This window comes from Monodon monoceros, unplaced genomic scaffold (assembly GCF_005190385.1).
Source record: "Monodon monoceros isolate NGI ecotype Baffin Bay Population unplaced genomic scaffold, NGI_Narwhal_1 Super_Scaffold_4, whole genome shotgun sequence".
Lineage (NCBI taxonomy): Eukaryota > Metazoa > Chordata > Mammalia > Artiodactyla > Monodontidae > Monodon > Monodon monoceros.
The window spans coordinates 17,506,380-17,526,605 of NW_021703781.1; the positions used below are offsets into that span (position 1 = coordinate 17,506,380).

Here is a 20,226-nt window from a genome sequence, read left to right on the forward strand (position 1 = left end):
GAATCAGGCTCCCTGACTTCAGACTATTCTAAAAAGCTACTGTAATCAAGACAGTATGGTACTGGCACAAAAACAGAAAGATAGATCAATGGAACAGGATAGAAAGCCCAGATATAAACCCATGCACATATGGTCACCTTATTTTTGATAAAGGAGGCAAGACTATAGAATGGAGAAAAGACAGCCTCTTCAATAAGCGGTGCGAGGAAAACTGGAAAGGTACGTGTAAGAGAATGAAATTAGAACACTCGCTAACACCATACACAAAAATAAAGTCAAAATGGATTAAAGACCTAAATGTAAGGCCAGACACTATAAAACTCTTAGAGGAAAACATAGGCAGAACACTCTATGACATAAATCACAGCAAGATCTTTTACCCACCTCCTACAGAAATGGAAATAAAAACAAAAATAAACAAATGGGACCTAATGAAACTTAAAAGCTTTTGCACAGCAAAGGAAACTATAAAAAAGATGAAAAGACAACCTTCAGAATGGGAGAAAATATTTGCAAATGAAGCAACTGACAAAGGATTAATCTCCAAAATATACAGGCAGCCCAGGCAGCTCAATATCAAAAAAACAAAGAACCCAATCCAAAAATGGGCAGAAGACCTAAACAGACATTTCTCCAGAGAAGATATACAGATTGTCAACAAACACATGAAAGGATGCTCAACATCACTAATCATTAGAGAAATGCAAATCAAAACTGCAATGAGGCATCACTTCACACCGGTTAGAATGGACATCATCAAAAAATCTACAAACAATAAATGCTGGAGAGGGTGTGGAGAAAAGGAAACCTCTTGCATTGTTGGTGGGAATGTAAATTGATACAGCCACTATGGAGAACAGTATAGAGGTTCCTCAAAAAACTGAAAACAGAACTACCATATGACCCAGTAATCTCACTACTGGGCATATACCCTGAGAAAACCAAAATTTAAAAAGATTAATGTACCACAATGTTCATTGAAGCTCTGTTTACTATAGCCAGGATATGGAAGCAACCTAAATATCCATTGACAGATGAATGGATAAAGAAAATGTGGCACATATATACAATGGAATGTTACTCAGCCATAAAAAGAAACGAAATTGAGTTCTTTATAGTGAGGTGGATGCACCTAGAGACTGTCATACAGAGTGATGTAAGTCAGAAAGAGAAAAACAAATACCACATGCTAACACATATATATGGAAGCTAAAAAGAAAATTAAAAAAAAAATTGTTCTGAGGAACCTAGGGGCAGGACAGGAGTAAAGACTCAGACATAGAGAATGGACTTGAGTTCACAGGGAGGGGGAAGGTTAAACTGGGATGAAGTGAGAGAGTGGCATGGACATATATACACTACCAAATGTAAAACAGATAGCTAATGGGAAGCAGCCACAGAGCACAGGGAGATCAGCTTGCTGTTTTGTGTCCACCTAGAGGGGTGGGATAGGGAGGGTTGGAGGGAGACCTAAGAGGGAGGAGATGTGGAGATATATGTATATGTATAACTGATTCACTTTGTTATACAGCAGAAACTAACACACCATTGTAAAGCAATTATACTCTAATAAAGATGTTAAAAATAAAAAAAGTACGCCTTCAGTAAGTAACAGGTATCCTCTGTCACTAAATCTTTCCCCGTATCTTAAGTAAAATAATTGATACTTAAAATATCGCCCAGAATATTAAGCAAATTAATATAAAACAAGGTGTGTACATGACTAAGTTCTCTAAATTTTTTATTGTAATGGAGCTGTTGAGTATACGGGAACACCTCAGAGATATTGCAGGTTTGGTTCCGGACCAGTGCAACAAAATAAATAGTGCAATAAAGTGAGTAACAAATTTTTTGGTTTCCCAATGCATATGAAAGTTATGTTTACACTATACTGTAGTCTATTAAGTGTGCAATAGCATTACATCTAAAAGAAACAATGTACAAACCTTACTTTAAAATACTTTGTTGCTAAAAAATGCTAACCATTATCTGGGCTATCAGTGAGTCATCATCTTTTTGCTGGTGGAAGGTCTCGCCTTGATGTTGATGGCTGCTGACTGATCAGGGTGGTGGCTGCTGAAGGTTAGGGTGGGGTGCTGTGTCAATTTCTTAAAATAAGAGTAAATTTTGCCACACTGATTAACTCTTCCTTTCACAAACAATTTCTCTGCAGCGTGCAATGCTGTTTGACAGCATTTTTCCCACAGTTGAATTTATTTCAAAATTGGAGTCCATCCTCTCAAACTTTATCAACTAAATTTAGGTACTATTCTAAATCTTTTGTTGTCATTTCAACAATCTTCCACAGCATCTTCACCAGGAGTAGATTCCATCTCAAGAAACCATTTTCTTTCCTCATCCATAAGAAGCAACTCCTCATCTATTAATGTGTTATCATGAGATTACAGCAATTCAGTCACATCTTTAGGCTCCACTTCTAATTCTAGTTCTCTTGTTATTTCCACCCCATGTGCAGTTACTTCTTCCCCTGAAGTGTTGAACCACTCAGTCATCCATGAGGATTAGAATCAACTTCTTTCAAACTCCTGTTAATGTTGACATTTTGACTTCTTCTGATGAATTACAAATGTTTTTAATCGCATTTAGAATGGTGAATTCTCTTCAGAAGGTTTTCAATTTACTATGCCCAGATCCATCAGAAGAATCACTTTCTATGGCAGCTTTAGCCTTACGAAATGTATTTCTTAAATAGTAAGACTTGAAAGTCAAAATTACTCCTCGATCCAAGGGCTGCAGAATGGATGTTGTGTTAGCAGGCATGAAAACAGCACTAATCTCATTGTATACCTCCATCAGAGCTCTTAGGTGACCAGATGCATTGTCAGTGAAGAAATCTTTTTTTTTTTTCTGAGGAGTAGGTCTCAACAGTGGCCTTAAAATATTCATAAACCATATTGAAAACAGATATGCTGTCATCCAGGTTTTGTTGCTTCATTTAAGCAGGACAAACAGAATAGATTTAGCATAATTCTTAAGAGCCCTAGGATTTTTGGAATGGTTAAATGAACTTTGGCTTCAACTTAGTCACAGCTGCTTTAGCCCTAACAAGAGAGTCAGCCTGTCCTTTGAAACTTTGAAGACAAGTATTGACTTCTCCTCTCTAGCTATGAATTACTAGATGACATCTTCTTCCAATAGCAGGATGTTTTGTCTACACTGAAAATCTGTTGTTCAGTGTAGCCACCTTTTTTTATTATCTTAGCTAGATCTTCTGGGTAACTTGCTACAGCTTCTACATCAGCACTGACTGCTTCACTTTGCACTTTTATGTTATAGAGAGAGCTTCTTTCCTTAAACCTCATAAATCAACCTCTGCTATCTTCAAACTTTTCTTCTGCAGTTTTCTTACCTCTCTCAGCCTTCACAGAATTGAAGAGAATTAGGGCTTTGCTCTGGATTAGGCTTTGGCTGAAGTGAAGGTTGGGGCTATTTTCTATACAGACCATTCACGCTTGCTCCATATCAGTAATAAGACTATTTCACTTTCTTATCATTGGTGTGTTCACTGGAGTAGCATTTTTAATTTCCTTCAAGAACTTTTCCTTTGCATTCACAACTTACCTGTTTGGTGCAAGAGGCCTAGCATCTATTTTGGCTTTTGACAGGCCTTCCTCACTAAGCTTAATCACTTCTAGCTCTTGATTTAAAGTGAGAGATGTGCAACTACTCCTTTCACTTAGAGGCCATTGTAGGGTTATTAACTGGCCTAATTTCAATATTGTGTCTCAAAGACTAGGGAGGCCTAAGGGGAGAGAGAGAGATGAAGGAAAGCCTAGTCGATGGAATAGTCAAAAACATATCCTACATTTGTGGTGAAGTTCGATGTCTTACATGAGCATGGTTACAAGAGTAACATCTAAGATCACTGGTCACAGGTCACCATAACAAATATAATAATAATAAAAATGTTTGAAACATTAAGAGAATTACCAAAATGTAACACAGAGACACAAAGTGAGCAAATGCTGTTGGAAAAAATGGCACCTATAGACTTGCTCTATGCAGGATTGCCACAAATCTTCAATTTGTAAAAAAAAAAAACTCAACAGCTGCAAAGAACAATAAAATGAGGTATGCCTGTACTCCTTAACTTATTTGGATTTTCTGTTTTTCTTTGAATATTTTTCCTTTTGATATGTCAAAACTCTAAAATTTATCAGTAAATTAAATGTATAACATTACTTATATAAGTATTTTTAAAAAACTTTTTTCTATATAATAATCATGAATGTAATCATTACTCTGTAGTGATTTTTATATAGATACAGGATTCACAAATTCATTTAAGAAGAATTTACAAGATCATCAGTTAAAAATAATTTTGGTATTTGAGACACAGTGCTAGACAGGAAGGACAAAGTTACCAACCCAAGAAAGCCTACATTATATTAAAGAGTAATAACAGCAACAAAAAAACCCCAAAACAAACACAAAAAAATGGGGGAATGGATAAGTGTAATAACTTCTGATGCTGATAAATACTGTAAATAAAATAAAGTTAGGTAAATAAATAGAGAGAATATGGTGGAGGTATAATTTTAAATAGGGCATATCTCAGATTGGTTCTAAGGAACAGATTTGTACATGAGGAACTGCATGCAGATTTGTTGAGGAGCTCGCCCGAAGATACACCTAGAAAGAAATGAGGAAGGTAGAACTCTGCTAAATGAGAAGCAGACCCACTGAGCTCTCAAATGATACTCTGAGGCGCTCTGGAGCCTATTAGAATTCTCCCAAATTGAAGCAAGGAGTTAATATATCCTCATATAAATATAAGCCAGTCCCTAACTGTGGGCCACCACTTGGGAGGCGGCATAACTCTGGGAAAGGAAGTTTCCTGCAGTGAAAGGTGAGTCCCAGTGAGGGGCACAACCATGAGACACTGGCAACAGATATTCCTAGTGGCTGAAGGACAGTTGCATAGTCCCTAAAGAGGATGGAGTACTGCAGGACCTACTACAGTCTATCCCTTGTACCACTCATATTTACTTGTTTCTTATCATAAATTCACTATATCTAGGAATAGCTTCTCCGGGGGATCCTGGCTGGTGTTGTGTCCTGGGTAACTTACATGTAAAGAGTTAGTGAGACGAATTACAACCTGCACTAGTGTAGCTGCTCTTGGGGTTGTGAGCAAGACTCATGATTGTCTCTACCATAATCCATTTTATTCTCTCCTAATCCTTAGCCAGCATGTCTGCTAATCAAGGCAGCTTGTATGGTGAGATGATCCTGACTCATCCCTGAGAGGTCCAAACCTCTAGTTACCTTTCCTCCCCAGGTCATATCTACTTGTACTTGTCCATTTTTTTAAAATTAAATCTTGGTGTGAAAATACCAAGAGGTGTCAAGAAATCCATCAAGTTTCAGACATTACTATTCTCTGCGCCAAATATGTAGCATAGCCCTACCTTCCTGTTAATCAGGATTTATTACTTTTACCCACATAGTTACTCCACTTGTTACTTGCTGGCTTGACCTGGAATGAGTAAATGGAAGTACTTATTAAATGAAATGAATAAGACTGGGAGAGGAGTAGCTTTAGAAGAGAGAGGGAAATCAGGAGTCTTTTTATGATCATGTTAATTCTGAAATGTTCATACATATATGCCAGTAAGTGAAGATGTCAAACAAGTAGTGGGATATACAAGTCCCAGCCAAAACCAAGGTTGAGATTAATGTTAAACAATTGGGAGTCATCAAGTTTAAGACTGACAACTGGAATGGGTGGCTAATAATAGTGTTGAAGAAAAAAAATCAACGGAAGTGAAGACGCCATGAGATTCAGAGGCTAGGGTACTGGATAGTTCATATGAACAAATGTGAGTCACATGTCATCAGGACAAAACAAAACAGTGGAAAGGAGATCCAAGATTTACATATTAATCTTTGTTTAAAGTAAATCAATACCTTTTTTTATTGTTCATGGAACATTATTTGGTAAAACTTGAGAAAAAGAATTAATTCCATTACTAGTTTAAGAAATGCCATGGTTAAAGAAAGTTAAGTGGGTAAAATAACTTTAGGATTTCTTGAAATATTTACCATATTAATATTTATTTTAAATATACAAAAGTAAGATAAATATACGGAGTATCCCAACCTTATTATCTTATAGGACTAGCATCTACAAGAAACATACTAAGGAAATACTAATCAAGACTTTATAGAGAGGTAGGTCACACAAGTCTTGAGAATATGATAAAAGTTACAGGTACTCTCCCTTGAAAATGCACACACACACTCTGTGCACAACATCATATACTTCACACAAACCTTGAGACTCCTCCATGGAGCCTAGGTTACAAACCTCTACGCTCTATTCTTGCTACCAATGTCTGGTGTATTGACCAGCACCATGAGCATGACTTAAGCACTTGTTAGATGTGCAGAATCTCAGGCCCCATCTCAGACTTACTGAATCAGAATCTGTATCTTAAAAAGACTCCCAGGTGGTTTCAAGTTGGAAAAGCCCTGCTCTAGAAGAAGGTCATATCGTTCATTTTCATACTCAATAAAAAGAAAAACTGTTTTATATCACTAGACAGTTTCAATAATTTCAAACATTCTTCTGAATTTCCCCCAAATTTTTATGCTGAATCATATTGACCTTAATCGTAGCTGGGAATTAGTTATTTTAATATTTTGCCACTTTTATAAAACAAATAATGGTAAAATGGTATTAACCAGTAATTATTTGGTGCAAGCTATGAAGCTTGAAGAGGCATCCTCTTGTATCTTAATACTAGTAAGGTACAATTTACAAAGGCACGGAAATGCAATCTCAGGAGTCTTCATGTTTCTTTAAAAGATTAAACAGCCACGAAATTCCATTATCTAGAAGGTTAGACAGAAATGGCACTGCCTGGGTGTCCCATAATGTAGAGTGACGATTTGTAATAACAAAACACAAGGTCTTTCTTTCAGAGGTTTATGTCTGATTGCGAGTTTCCATGTCCAGATATCCATAATCAACAATAGGTACAGCTTTATCTACCAAAATAGAATTTTAAAATATAAAAGGGAAGATACAGAAAAGAAAGTCGAAAAATAGTCCCCATGCATCAAATCTTCACAGCTAAGTCCTGCTGTTTGATATACTCAGTCTATTCCTTCTTTCCTTCAAACTACACTATTTAAGAGAAAAACTAATAATTATCTTATTTTCTTAAATTTGTTCTACCTGTTTTGTTCATTGGTGAAACAGAAGGATTATTATAGCATTTAAATATATAAATATTTTCAAAACAAATGGTGCTCTGGTTAGGCAATTTAATTCAAAAGGGGACTTTAAAATTCATAAGAGCTTCATGATAAATGTGATATAGATATGAGAAAAAAATGAGCTCAGAAATACAAAGCTGAAATGAACCCTGCTGGTTCCAATTCTTTGCAGAAGTAAGTGGGGCACGGTTTGTATTTTTTCCAAATGGAATTTCTAGAGATTGCCATTTCTGGGGCCCTGACTTCATGCTGTCTATAAATGTTCAATGTTGACACTTCTCGACTGATCTTTAGAGGCGACCATTACACAAATACACTCTTTCTTTTATAGTTACTACTTTAGTTATAGTCAATGACTTCTTGCAGCAGGTTATTTTTTTAATGGTGGCGACAAACTGCTCAAAATCAGACTGATAAGGACACTTGAAAATGTTTACTCTCCATCAATCCTTGCTAAATAATAAAGGTCTGATTTCTTATGGATGCCTCATTAAATCTATTTTCTATTATTTAAACTTTGTTTTTCTCCAAGACCACTCCTATTTTTCTGTATCTCTTACAAGAGAAGAGCATATATGATTCTCAAATCAAGGCCTGATCAGTTACTAACAGAAGAATATTGATTTTCTTTCATGTAGGTCTATTCTATTTCATGTACAACATTATGTTCATTTTGTTTTTAAATTTTTTTTCAAAAACAGGAAGTTGTTACTGTTATTGATAGTCCATTTTACAGCGAACTGTGTCTACTCATTTTTCTGATACATATCTCTAGGGTAGATTGGTTCTAGAGAAAGGCTATTTTTATATCTTACCATTGTACTTATCTCTTTGCTTTTTTCCCAAGTCATTTAATCTAGCCGCAGAATTGCTATTGTAATCTCAGAGAGATGAAGGGGAGAGAGAGAGAGAGAGAGAGAGAGAGAGGGAGGGAGGGAGGGAGGGAGAGAGGGAGAGAGGGAGAGAGAGAGAGAGGGAGGGAGGGAGGGAGGGAGGGAGGGAAGGAAAGAAAGAAAGAAAGAAAGAAAAAGAAAGAAAGAAAAGAAAGAAAAGAAAAATGAAGAAAAAGCAAAAAAGAAATTAGCTATGCTAACAGTGGCTTGGGAAAGCTTCAATCCCTTCACAATCTCATCAACCACAACTACCCCTGGTGGTGGTTTTTATAACCTCCTGTTGAACCATAATCCTCTCCTATATAGAAATTCTAGAGCTACCAGGCTTTTAATGAATATAATCATTTTTAAGAATAATAATCCTACTTGGTCATGATGTGTTTCTTTACATGTGCGGCCATTTTAGATTTAACTTTTAAGTCCTTTTAAGGACTTCATATTGCATATATGTTTATATATAAAATTGGCCTGTAATTTTTGTTCTATTTCTGACTGCTGTGGATGTTAAAATTACACTGATAGACTTAATCATGTGACTTTGCATCTTTCTTTAGTCTTGAAATCATTTGTAAAAGACAAGACTAATCTCCTTGAATGTCTGGTAGAATCTGCTTGGAAAAAACATCTAGGACTGGTATGTTTTGCTGGGGGCAAAGGTGGAGGATTTAATTTATTTGCAAGTTTACTCAGGTTTTCTGTTTTACTTAAGTCTATTTTTAGTATAATTACTGAATTTTCATTCATGAAAATTGCTCATTTCATCTAAATTTCCAAGTGTACTGAAGTTGCATTCCTTAAATGCAAAATTCCTTAACATGTTTCATATTATTTTCAAATGATATTTTTGCTCTACTCTATTTATAGTTTTATTTCCCTTCACAGTTAGTGTTTGTAATCTTTAAAAGAAAAAATTGTATTCTGTCTTGCAAGAGCTTTATTTCATTGACAAAACTTGTAAAGAACCAGCTTTAAAATCTCTATATGTTTTATTTTCTATGATTTTCTTGTCTACTCTCTATTTTTTTCTACTTTTTCCAGCTTAACTCTGTTGTTCATTAGCTAGTTTCTAGAGATGAATGCTTAAGTAACTTTTTTTCCCATTAAAAAAATAAGTTTAACACGATAACTTGCAGTTATTACAGACTTAGATGCATTTTATAAGTTATAAAATGGATTCTTATTGTCTTTCAGGTATATATATTTCTTATTTTACATTATGAGTTCCTCTTTAACCTGTTATTTAAGAATAATTTCTTTGTTTTCAAACATGTTTTTCTGCATATTTTTAGTGCTAATTTAATCATATTATGGTGAAATAACATAGTTTGTACTGGACTCATTCTCTGGAACTAGATAGACTTTTTTCCTTTGTTATATAATATGTGGTCAATTTTTATAACACTCCATGTGTATTTGAAAAAAAATATATTTCTTCTTTGCTATAGAGTAGTAGTCAAGCCTTTGAGATGACTTGTTCAAATCACATATATCCATTTTAAAATTTTTGCTGTTTGAGATTTCAGTTTCTGATAGCTGATGAATTTGACCTATTCAGATTTGGGAAGCTACTTCCCTGAGGAAGTTATGCTTAAACTGAAATCTAAATGATAAGCAGAAATTATTCTGGAGAAAAGGGAAAGAAAGGCCATTCATGTAAATTTAACTAGGTAAATTAATGAAGTTATAGCCTCAATTCATTTTAAACTACTCTTACAAATAAGCACTATTTCATAAACAGTAGTTCTAAATACCACTTGGCTATTCAAAGATTAAATAATTAAGAATTCTTTCTACTCAAGTTATTTGTGTGAACTACAGAATGCAAACATTTGTAAAGGATTGATTACTTTTAGAAAGGCTGATATTGAATTTAATTTTTAATGTACTCTCTTGCAGAAATACCTACTGTATATTTTAGAAAAGTTCTGCCGTTTTTCCAGTAAATAAAGACACTTTGTACAAAGTTTTGATACACATGTAGTTAAACAAATTTAAAAATCCTAGAAAATATTTCCTTTAAATGGTTAATAAAATGAGAGATGAAAGAAATAAATGCAAGGAAATTAAAGGTGCTGGGGTTGCATGCACCAACACGAAGTGGTTGTATCCACAAGTTATGGGACAATTGGGTGAAAACTGCACTGTAGAGCTTTGGGGCTTTTTGTTTTAGTGCTGATTGGAAATCTGCAGTGTATAGAAATGCGAAGCAATAAAGAAGCAAGAGGGGAGGGGAAAGAGGGAACCAACACAATGGAGATCCCAGGTGCTGCACTGGGCCCTTTTCTACATGCAGTATAATGTGGTGAAAAGCATATGAGCCATCTTGTCATTTTGTTTTTCAATTGCTTGATTTGGACATTTCAACAACTGAAATTAAAACTGAGTTTTTATAGTTAAAGTTTTAGCTTAATAAATAATCTTAAGTAAAAAATTATAAATGAATGCCTTTAGAAAGCTTTTTCAATTCCAGGAAATTCCAGGAGCTGTGCTTTTTTGGCTCCTATAAATTATAACATTTAGCAAAAGGCAGTAACTACTGCATTACCAAAGGGCATTCATCCAGCAAATCTAGATTCCAGACAACACCATCATTTTAGGGAAATAATTTAATGACTCAGAGTCTAGCAATATATCTTTTAAAATAATAACGTGCTACAGAGTGTTAACCTGCTATCTTTGTGGCAAGAATACATGCATTTCTTTTTGATTGTTTTCTACATGAAAATGGAAATAACTGAGTTGACAAATGACACTAAAATACTAAAAGTGCCTGACTTTATAATGGGCTTCATTTGTGAAAGGAAGATAGCATTGGCTTTGATTATCAGATTTCCTACTGGGAAATAAATTATCTTTTTCTCCATCTTGGGTTGTAGTCTAAGTTTAAACTCATATTTTAGATGTAATTGCTATATTAAATAATTTTCTATAAAACTCATCCCAACAATCAAAAAGCGAAACCTTCAACCACTCTGAGTTCCATTCCACAGCTCAGAAAATAAAGCAGTTAACAGCCCAACCTACCTCCAAACAGTTGTATACAAGATGTCAGCCAAATATCTTAAAAGGATAAGCTCTTTTTAGAAACTCATGTAATTTTAATTTATTTTCTCATTTTGTTTTTTTGCAGTGATAGTGCACATGGTAGAAGGTTTTGGTATTCTTTTCCAAGAGTTTAAAAAATCTACTTTGTTTGAAGTGCTAATATAAATACAGTTTGAATAAATAACCTGTAAGGTGAAAGTGAATCTAATGCATATAAAGAACAGTTTGTTGTCCATTGTTTCTTGTACAACACAGTAAGGCTTTAGACCTCACTTTATTCTATTAATGTTAAAGGGCCACCATTCAGCGAAACACTAAGAGTTTTACATTTCAGGTTTAGTAGAAATAAAGTGGTAAATATTCATTTTATAGTGAATGAGTAGACAGGGATGATATCAGGGAACATCATAGAATATAGTAAGTGACTGCATTTTACAACACCGAGAAAACATTTCTTAGAATATTTACACTTAAAAGAAAAATCTTGTTCTGCTGCATCACCTCTCAAAGAAGAAATAGCAACAGAAGAAAAATGTACTGGGTTTAAGATTCTGCTATAGTAGTATTTAAAGTGCTGCCTCATTTTCTCACAAGCTAGAGAAGTTACTTTGCTCAAAATTAATTATTCCTTTTTTTCAAGTTGCTTATGAACTGGATTTGTAAAGATTCCTAATTAACCTAATCATTCCAACCACAGTTCCCTGTCCAAGTCACAAGCTTAGCTTTTTTGAAGGTAAAGTAAGAGTAGGAAGATTTTTCTAATTTTAGCATTCACCAACCTTGTGACTATGGGCTGATCACTTGGTCTCTCTGTGTTTGTTTCCTCCAATATAAATAGGACTTCGCAATAGAACACACCACATAGAGCTTTGAGGGGATTAAATAACCATGCACACACACATATACATACTTACATTTAGTACATTGCCTTGTATGTGACAGTACTTAAGCAAATCTAATTAATAATTGGTTGTAGTAATGATAATAGTCCTAGTTGCAATAGCATGGATTAAGATGGTATACGTATAATCACATGAGTAGCTACAGACAATATTTTGTGAGCAGTCACTATGTGTCAACAGACGCTTTTTTATGCTTGACTTGTATCACCTTATTGAACCAGCAAAACAGAACAATGAGATAAATAAAATGCTCACCTCCATTTTATGGATGAGGAAAACACTAGGGCACAGAAATTAGAGAAATGAATGCAACACAGAAGAGAGAGAGGCATATGTGTTTTAGAAGGTAATAAAATAAAAAAGTTAGAAGAGAAAAAATATTTTCTAGATGCCTAAGAAAACATATAAAAATTATCTAGATTCAGAGACAATTTATTAATTAAATGTTAAATGTAAGAACAATACAGTTGTAAAAATTTCCTTAAAACTTTAAGAAAATACTGATTTATTAGACTCCTGGACTTGTAATTCCTTTTTTATAAAATATCACTGGAAAATTAAATTATAAAAAATTTGGCTGACAGCTCTCCTGAAAAGTTTCAACCCTTTTATCATAACACAAAGCAAATGCTAACTCCTGTTATCTCTTTTTTTGTTTTCTTAACATCTTTATTGGGTTATAATTGCTTTACAATGGTGTGTTAGTTTCTGCTTTATAACAAAGTGAATCAGTTATACATAAACATATGTTCCCATATCTCCTCCCTCTTGCGTCTCCCTCCCACCCTCCCTATCCCACCCCTCCAGGCGGTCACAAAGCACTGAGCTGATCTCCCTGTGCTATGCGGCTGCTTCCCACTAGCTATCTACCTTACGTTTGGTAGTGTATATATGTCCATGCCTCTCTCTTGCTTTGTCAGCATCCTGCCAAGGTCAAACCTGCCACGCTTTCCAACGTATTATCTGTAACCATATTTCATGGTAGTTCAAAATTTCTACCTGAAAGATTTGGGAATCATTCTAATCCCAAATTTGAATAGTTCCTGATTTATAAAGGTCTAAAAAATAAAATCACGTACTCTTTCATTTATAAAATTTCTCCTGTACTTTTATATTTTTAATTACAAAAAGTCAAACAATATAGATATATCATGTAGAATGTTAAATCTCTTTTAATTATTTCCATTCCATCCCATAGATAGCTATACTTAACAGTTTATCTATATCCTTCCAGTTCTTTCTCTGTAGTGTTCTCTTAAAAATAAAACACACCAAAAAATTTGTATACTATATATTTATTTGTGACAAGCTTTGTTTTTACTTGTCAATTACATATACGAGACATCAGTACCAACAGATCAACTTCACACTTTTTTTTTTTTAAGGTTTTCACTCTTTATTTATAACACACGTTCCACATCCAGGATCCTCTCCAGTCAGAAGTTCTTTGAGACAATGCCGTCAGCCTTGGCCAGTTGGAGAATGGAGTCATCTGACTCGCCCATCCTGAGAATGGCCCCGCAGATGGCATAGGTTTTAAACTGGCCGTTGAACCTGCCTGTCACCTTGTCAACCTTGGCCACGTTCATCTGGATGGACGCATGGTCCTTGGCGCCTATGATGCGGTTGCTGGCAGAGCATTTCCGTGGCATGTACAGGTCCACGAACTCGCCGGCATCGTTCTGCATGTTGAGGGAGCGTCTGGTGGCACCACAATGAGCGCGAGTGCAGAAAGAACTTCACACTTTTTTAATGGCCATAAGAACCCATGATGTACCTGAATCATAATTATTTATATCCTTTTCTATAGAAATTTTATCTCTATTTGTTGTTATTACAGAGTAATTAATATCTTTATAACCTTGTTCGTATGTGAAAATATTTTTGTAGAATAGATTCTTAAGACTGGAAAAGCTGGATCAGTACATTCTCAGATTTGTAGAGTCTGCCAAATTGCCCTCAGAGAACATTTTCACCAATCCACACAAGATAAATAATCCTACCAAAAGTGAATAAGAATATGATTTACAAAACCTCAAAAATATTTTGGTATAAATCTAGCAAAACATGTACAGGATCTTTATGCTGAAAGGAACAAAATGCTGATGAAAGATGTCACCTAAATAATTTGAGAAAAATACTATGTTCAGGGGTTGGAAGGCTCGACATTGTAAAAACATCAGTTGTTCCCAAATTGATACTTATATTTATTGCAATTCTAATGAAATTCCAAGTAGGATTTTTTAGATATAGACAGCCTGATGTTTTAAAGTATATGAAAATTCAAAAGATCTAGAATAACTAAAGTGATTTTGAAAAAGAAGAATAAAGTTGGAGGAATCATTCTACCTGAATTTAAGATTCACTGTAAAGCTATGGTAATCAAGACAATGTGGTATTGGTGAAGGGATAGACACATAGATCAATGAAACATAATAGAGAGTCTAGAAATACATGGATAAGTGATTTTTCACAAAATGCAAAAGAATCCAATGGAGAAAAAAACAGTCTTTTCAACAAATAATATTGGAAAAATTGGATATCCCTATGTAGTAAAAATAATCTACCCTAAGCCTCATATATTATCAAAAATTTAACTCAAAATGGATCATGATCTAAATATGAAATGTAAACCCATAAAATATTGTTTTAAACATAGGAGAAAACTTTTATGACCTGGTGTTAGATAAAGAGTTCTTATACATGATACCAAAAGCACATTCCATAAAATAAATAATTATTAATTAGATTTCAACAAAATTTAAAACTTTTGTTCTTCAAACACACTGTTGAGAGAACAAGAAGATAAACTTCAGAATTAGAGAAAGTATTTATAAATTATATATCTGATAATGATCTTGTATCCAGAATATATAAAGAATTCTAAAAACTCAATAATAAGAAAACAAACAACTCAATTTAAATGTTCCTGAAAATACCAAGTTCTGGTGGGAACGTGGAAAAACTGGAACTCTCACATATTGTGCTAGTGGGTAGTTTCTTCTTTACCATATGCCTCAACAATGCTATTCCTGGGAATTCAGATAAATAAATATTTATGTTCACACAAAAATCTGTAATGAATATGTAGGTAAGCTCTATTCATAATTTCTAAAAAATTGTAAATAATTCAAAATCCTGGCAAAGGACTGATTTGTCTTTAAAGAAACAAGAAATTCCTGTTAGATCCAGACAATTTATAACTTACAAGAAAGCAAAAGAAAGATGAGCAAAAGTGCCAGCTCCCCATGTCCCTGATCCCCAAGGATGACACTGAAACAAAAGGGGCCAAATAATATGACGATGTGACATGAGTGTCAGTGTAACCTGTTACTCACTGAGAAGCCAATTTCAATTTAAAGGTAAGCTGTTTTATAGTTTGTAGTTGTACACTAATGGCAGCAAGGCAAAAATTCTCACATCTATTCAAAACACTGGAGGTGATAATAAACTGCCTCATGACACCTTCCTGGGAAGATAGGTAAGCAGGTGGAAAATGGTCTTGTTCACAAGCTCCGGCACGCTCTCATGTTCCAGGAATATCGCAGGGAATTCTGCCAGGACTTAGATCTGCTGTAGTTAAGCCTTTCCCACATGGCCTATGTGGAGACATGCAAGGCAGATGCTTACTGTATGCCTCAGAAACCCAACTCCTGGGTATTAACCTTAGAGAGCGAAAACTTACGTTTACTCAAAAACTTGTACATGAATATTTATAGCAATCCTAGTCATAATCATACAAACTGGAAATATTCCAAACGTCCTTCAACAGATGGATGAACAAATGTGATACATCCGTTCAATGGCATACTACTCAGCTATAAAAGAATGACTGATATGATCAACAACTTGGATGAAAGCACTGTGTTATGGATTCTAGATTTGTGTTTTGTGTTTTATATGGTAGAATTCCTTTACTCTTTAAACATATTATCCTTATAATTTCATCAAAACATGTTTTTTTTCTTTCACAAATATTATGAACTGAACTGTGTCCCCTCAAAATTCATATGTTGAAGCCCTAACTGCCAACACGACTGTATTTGGAAACAGGACCTTAAAGGAGATGGTTAAGGTTAAACAAAATCATAAGGGCAGGGTCCTAATCCAATAGGACTGGTGTTCTTATAAGAAGATGAAGAGACACCAAAGCTCTCCTTTTCAGCTCACACACAGAGAAAAGACCATGTGAGGACATGGCGGGAAGGTAGTCATTTACAAGCCAGAGAGAGAGGTCTCACCAGAAACCAACCCTGTCAGCATCTTGGTCTTGGACTTCTAGGCTCCAGCACTGTAAGCAAATAAATGTCTGTTGTTTAGGCCACTCAGTCTGTGGTATTTTGTTATGATAGCCCTAGCAAGCTAATGCTATGGAAATTACTTTTTTGTTATGATGCGAATAATGGACTTAACATTTGTTTCTGCCAACATAAACAATGAAATGTCAAAACAAAATGTATTAAATGTTTTCCCAAATGGTCCAAAATGCCACTTTTCTTAGATTAAATTCCTGTTTCATATGGATCTGATCTTGGTTTCTCTATTGTTTTCCATAGGTCTATTTGCATATTCCTGTGCCTATACTATACTGTTCTAATTACAGTAGCTTTTATGCTTCGTTTAATATCTGGTACAATAAGCCTTCACTTATGTTCTCTTGTCAGTTTTCTTGAATAATTTAATTCAATACTGCCCTCAGTTCCATTTGTCTATACAAATACTATTCAAAGTGCCAGTTCACAAGGAGATAATAATCTTGCAGCAGAATGAAAATTAAATAGAATACTTTGTGTCCTGTTTATCTGACAGTTTTCATAGTAAGGCCTTTTCCATAAACAAACCAGTGCATTGATTCTGACACATTCTAATAATGAATTGGAGAAAAAACCATCTACTCATATAAGTTGCAGATTTGTGGACCACACTATAGTAACATCGGCTTAGACTTCCTCAACCATGAATAAGCTAAAACCAGGGAACCATGTTTGACCTAGAGGTTTTTAATCAGCCTGCAATAGGGCACAAGTCCCTTATTCTCACGTTTCCTCATCAGTGTTTCTGTTGACTTTCCCACTCTTCCCAGTCTGGGGTCCAGAGAAGGAGAACTTGGACCTTCTCAAGGGTTTAGGTAGCATATAATCCCAGGTAAAATTTCTCATATCATTTCTCACTTACCAAATGGTTGAACTTTTATCTTCTTCACAACTGCTGGGTAAATTGCTCTGACATCAAATTCTGTATTCTTTCCTGCTCTGTTATTTATAGTATAAATTCTGGTTCTTTAGAACTCACAAATCCCTTTTTCTCTCAAGAAATTTCACTTCTTATAATAAAACCTTGGTGTCTAGACTACTGTTTTGGTTTGTTGTTTTAAAACATTTTTCTTTGTGTGTTTTAAATTCCTTAAGCTATCCTCAGCCCTTCAGGAAAAAAAAAAGTGTTAAATGTTAGAGCTTGGTGTGGGTTGAAGTGATAAAGAGGGAAAAGTAGTAGCATGGAGAAACAGTTACAATCTGGCAAAAACTGACCAACAGAGGAGCCTGGAGTTGGAGTAGAGAGTGAGAGAATACAAGCACAAGTCAGACATGCTTGTGGGACATGAGTATTTCCCAGGGATCTGAAAAATTTGTGGAGCGAATCTCATAAAAAGACTGGACATTGTACACTCATGGAAGAGGAGTCATAGGCAGACAGATCATTCTAGATGAGTCTTAAAAAGAAGGGTGACCCCCACAGTTGAAGAAGTTATAGATATTCAGATTCCATATATATAGTAGACACTTATATGTAGCATATATTTTAACAACAGTCCATTTATTATGGCTATTACACACTATATAATTGAAATAAAATTTAAAAAGAATAGGGAATATGTTGCTGAGTGATTAGGTCATACATTTTCTATAAAAACTGATTTTCTATGAAAATGATTTTCTGTGAAATTAATGAGTAGAGGAATAAAACAGTACAGGATGTGACCCCGGCTTTTGGATGGCGGTCCATCTATAGACCCTCTAGCAGACAGGATTGATGTCTCAGTATTTCACGTACATAGCTTCTGTTTCTACTTGCATCTTATCTCTTACAACAAGTTGTAATATTTCAAAAGTACTATAATCGTTTCCTCATCTCAAAGAGTGCTCTTTTTTCATTCATTTACTGAGGTAATATTCTTGTATGTCTCCAATTATTACTTGCAGAAAAAAAAGTTTTATTTAAATTCCCTCCACATGGATAACCTCTCTACTCCTCAAAAAGAATGTACATTTAAAAGAGAAAGAATGCAATAAACTGGTTTCACATGCCATTTATTTATTGATAAGAAAGTCTCCAAATAAAGTTGGAGGGGGGTATGATTTGATACCATGTATAACAACTTTCTATAAAGTTCAATTTGCTTTTACTTTGTAACAGAATGATTTGAAATCTGAACTTTACATATGAATAAAACTTTATATATGAACTTCATATATTACCTTCTTTTTTATTCTTGGTAGATAAAACTGCCTGTTATATTCCCTCTCATATGTAATATCAATATAATTATAATCTCATTAGCATTTGTATACATGCTTCTTCCTATTCTATTTATTACTACCATCCTTTCCTCTGTTTCTTTCCTATTTTGTCCCAGGCCCATAATACCAGGTCAGCATTTACCTGACAGTGACACTAAAAATAATGAAAGCCAAGATTTATAGAAGGCTTATAAAATGCCAGTCCTTATGTTAAGCATCTTATAATCGTACGTAAATTATTTCATTTCATTCTCACAACAATCCTATAATACAGGTAATAACAGTTTCCCTTGTGGATGAGGAAACTGAAGCTGAATGATTGAGTAATTTCACTGAAGTCCTAAGTAGCTGGAAGTGGAAGAACCAGGATATGAACTAAGATCTGAGTGCAGAGTTAGTATCATTAGAAATTAAAATAATCCTTTGTACTTAAAACAGTATTCATCTCCTACAAAATTTTTTTATTTTCCAAAATTTTCTTTAAGGATGATTTTCTAAAGTTAAAGGTCAAACTAAAAGAATGCATTTGCATTCTTAGAGGATGAATGAACACAAAGCAGTTCCTTTCACTAAATTGCTATTTCCTATCATTAAATTATTTCTTATTGCAGTTCTCCTAGCTTCTGTGTTCACATGTCTTCTCTTCTGCATTTCTATTACTTCTTAATTATCTAGCTGAAATTCTTCTTTCAACTTGAAAACTTTCCAAATAACAGACTTCAGGCTAAGATGTGAGTAGAAGAACATGCAGAAAAAGTGACTCCCCAAACTCCATAAAAAATGACCAGGAAAGCATTAGCAATATATGAAAAGTCATTCCCAAGACCAGAATAAGCTATGAAAGTTATGAGACTCATGTATACTCTATAATCTGAAAGGAAATTAAATAATCCCCTATATGACAAGAAGGAACTCAGGAACTATTCCCTCCCTTGCTCCAGCCTGGAAAAAATAGGTTTAATTCAGGCTATGGAAGAAAAGTTGGAACTGGGCAAGGTATTTTGGAGAAGCAAAGAAACTACATGGTTGGAGTAGAGGAGCGGCCCCTTCCCTATTTTTTACAAATCAGCATAAGGAAGGAACACGTTTCATAGATAGGAGGTAAGGAGTGTAGATATTTAATTGGGGGCACAGGATCCTTCCGGTTCCATGTGCAATTATATACTTAGTATTTTTTTTTTTTTTTTTTTTGCGGTACGGGGGCCTCTCACTGTTGTGGTCTCTCCCGTTGCGGAGCACAGGCTCCGGACGCACAGGCTCAGTGGCCATGGCTCACGAGCCTAGCCACTCCGCGGCATGTGGGATCTTCCCGGACCGGGGCATGAACCCACGGCCCATGCATCCGCAGGTGGACTCTCAACCACTGCGCCACCAGGGAAGCCCTATACTTAGTATTTGATGGAAAATGGTTTAGTATTTTCTATCAAAAAATCTTATTAATATCTTTATTTTAGAGTCTCCGAAAAATTATGAGGAAGGGAAAGTATGTTATCGGGCAAAATTTCATGAAATTAAATCTCTGGAGAATTTTGACTTTCGTTTCAGGCCTCCAGTGAATATGCATTATTTTGAAATAGAAAAAATGCAACTAAAATATTTCCAGGAAGTGCATGATAGTAGGTC

At 34.8% G+C, this 20,226-nt stretch overlaps 1 protein-coding gene and 1 pseudogene across 3 annotated transcripts in view; both read right to left on the minus strand.

The window, feature by feature from the left end:
- Nucleotides 1-20,226, minus strand: part of CTNNA3 (catenin alpha 3) — a 1,596,010-nt gene that overhangs the window by 410,433 nt on the left and 1,165,351 nt on the right. The gene's annotated exons all lie outside the window — the stretch shown is intronic.
- LOC114908904 lies at nucleotides 13,472-13,825 on the minus strand (annotated as a pseudogene). The gene has a single exon (XR_003797069.1). The product of XR_003797069.1 is annotated as a 40S ribosomal protein S21 pseudogene (transcript).